Source organism: Myotis brandtii, unplaced genomic scaffold, assembly GCF_000412655.1.
Source record: "Myotis brandtii unplaced genomic scaffold, ASM41265v1 scaffold573, whole genome shotgun sequence".
Classification (NCBI taxonomy): Eukaryota; Metazoa; Chordata; class Mammalia; order Chiroptera; family Vespertilionidae; genus Myotis; species Myotis brandtii.
The window spans coordinates 392,096-395,163 of record NW_005370145.1 but is presented as its reverse complement, the minus strand read 5'-3'; positions in this window follow the sequence as shown (position 1 = coordinate 395,163).

The window sequence follows — 3,068 nt, the reverse complement described above, 5'->3', positions numbered from 1 at the left end:
AGCCCCCACCAGCCCCACCAGCCACAGCGCCAGGAGCCACATGCTGATAGGGGGACCCCCCCTCCCTCCCCGGGACCCCCCCCTCGGAGAGAGAGAGAAGGGGGGGGAGAGGGAGGGAGGCCCCCCCTCGCCCCAGGAGGGAGGAGGGGGTGGGAAAGGAGGGAGAAGGGGAGTGGAAAGGGACCTGGGTTAGACTGGACAGAGAAGGGGTCTGTTCCTTTCCATGGAGGGGGTAAGGGATAGGGAAGGGGAAGGAAGTGGGAGAAGGTGAATGCAGGCTGGACCTGTGGGTGTAAGGGAGAGGGTATGCAAGATACAGACAGACCGACAGACAGAAACATACACGGGAGAGGTGGAAGAAGGGAAGGGAAGAGGGGCAGACAGAAAGGAATGGGGAAACAAGAGACAAGTGGTTAGTGGCTTGGAATTCAGACTGGTTGACCCCCTTCTTCCACCCTCAGGCCCCCCAGCACGTCTCCCCACCCTAACGCCCCCCTCCATCAGCAGGGACCCAGATAGAAAAGTCTGAGGCTGGGGGTCAGGTCAAGATGTGGTAAAAGTCCAGGACACAAGCAGAGGGCAGGACGGGCAGCTCCCCAGACCCCGCCTGCCTCCTTCCAGCCGCTTGATCCCAACCAGGAGGCTCTCCTCAGGGACTCAGAGTCCCTGTTCCCACCTCCCCGGGAGAGATGAGATAGACAAGGAAGAGAAAATAAAAATACCAAGTCATTAATTAGCAGGAAGTGGAGGGTTTGTTTATACGTGTTAATTACTCCTGAGCTGTGACTTCATGGCACTGGACCCCCCACCCTAGGCCAGACTCCCGATCTTTCCTGGGACTGCACAAGCCCAGCACCTTCTCCTGCCTTCAGCACCCCATTCCCTAGGCATTTGTGCATGGTGGGGGGGAGGGGGGGGGATCCTTTCCCCAGGCTCTCTCCATTTCTTCCCTCAGAAGTTACGATGCCTTGAGGCAGGGGCTAGAATAGGGAGGGGATGATGGAGTGGGGGCAAATCCAGGGACAGATGCGTGATCCTGCAGCCGGTTGCCCAGCGACAGGGATGCTGCCCCGCAATGTTACCTCGGCAACGGGCTGCGGGGGGGGGGGGGGGGGGGGTTCGGGTCTGGAGGAAGAGGGTAATGGACTGGCTTGGTTATGGGGTCCATTCTGGCCATGAGGGCAGAGGCAGGAATCAGAATGCTAGAGTGTCCCCAAACCTTAGCACAGAGGAGGAAGTATATATGTTGAGGGGAGCAGAAGATTGGGGGCATTAAAGAACCCTAAAGGACCCGCCTCTTGGCCCTTGTTGGCCAATCAGAGCCTAGTCCTAGTGACCAGGCCTCTGGCTGGGTAGAAGGGGTGCTGAGGTGGGTTTGGAGGCCATCACATGCACCCACTGACTGCCCCCCCCCCAAGTCTTGAACAGCCTAGTACTACAGGCACTTCTCTCATGCATGGCATTTTGGGGTAATGGACTGGCTTGGTTATGGGGTCCATTCTGGCCATGAGGGCAGAGGCAGGAATCAGAATGCTAGAGTGTCCCCAAACCTTAGCACAGAGGAGGAAGTATATATGTTGAGGGGAGCAGAAGATTGGGGGCATTAAAGAACCCTAAAGGACCCGCCTCTTGGCCCTTGTTGGCCAATCAGAGCCTAGTCCTAGTGACCAGGCCTCTGGCTGGGTAGAAGGGGTGCTGAGGTGGGTTTGGAGGCCATCACATGTACCCACTGACTGCCCCCCCCCCCAAGTCTTGAACAGCCTAGTACTACAGGCACTTCTCTCATGCATGGCATTTTGACCCATGTCCTGGGGGCAAACCCAGGCTTTCTCCTCATCCATCTCAGCTATTCACCTGCCCTTCCCCTTGCCAGTTCCCCACAGATGCTGCTCTGAAGCCTGAGTGCTCAGGGCAGAGGAGCAGGGCAAGGGAAGAGATCAGACTGAAGGGTCATTTCAGCCCCCCCCCGCCCCCCCCAGCTGCCAGAGCTGTTTGCTGACGCGGGGTTTTCAGAGCCAGGCGCCAGCCCGCGGGTGGCTCTCTGCAGGTGTCAATTTATTCCAGAGATGAGGACACAGGAATCCTTACCACACACACCTAGTCATGCCCTCCCCCTCTTCAGTTCCTCCAAAGCTCCTGTTCCCCCATCACCTGGAGGGGGCTTGGGGCTGGCTCCCTCAGGGTCTCCTCTGCCCATGCCAGTCTGGGCTCTGCTTCCATGGCCTTGCCACCCCTCCCCCTCCTACTAACTCAGTCTATCTGCCTGTCACCCCTCCTCCCTGAAGGTACTTTGGGCCCCTGGCCCTCTCCCTGCCAGCTTCTCTCCCTTCTTCCCTCCCTCTGCCCCCCCATCTCTTTCCTCTCCGGAGCACTCCCTCGGAGCAGCTCTCCCAGCCTCGTCCCCACTGCTCCAGCTCTCGTCTTCAGTCTCACGCTGTCTTCTTTCATCACTCTCTTCTACATCTCCCTCCTTAGTGCTTCTCATCTTCCTCTCTCCTTCAAACCCCTTCCCCAAATTTCTCCCTCAAGCCTTCTCTATTTCTCTCTCTCCTCCTCTTTCCCCATCTCTGTCTCCCCCATTTCCTCTCCCCTTCTCTCTCCTTTCTGTCTGCCACATCTTGTCTCCCCCCCCCCCGCCCCCCTCCTATTTCTCTGCCTTGCTCTCTCCATCCCTGACCAGGCCTGACTCCCCCAACCGGGAAGAGTTGAGGGACAGGGGCTCAGGCCGCAGCCCCCCCTCTCCCTGCAGTGGGGGAAAATGGCTTGGCCGGGAAGGGGAGGAGGGGGAGGGGAGATGGGAACACACGGGGTCTGTGGGCCCATTCAAAGGATCATTCATGGGCTGGAGAGAGGCAGAGACAAAGAGACTGAGACGGAGAGACACGGGAGAGCATCCCTAGGCGGAGACAGGCAGACAGGCAGGCTGGGGGGAACCAGGCGCAGAAAGAGATGGGGAGTGGGAGACCCCAGCGGACAGCCACGCAGCCCCTCCACCCGCCCGGCTTAGCTCCTACCTGGCTCAGCCCTGGGGCCGTGGTGCCTCCATCCAGGGCTCCGAGGAGGGGGCG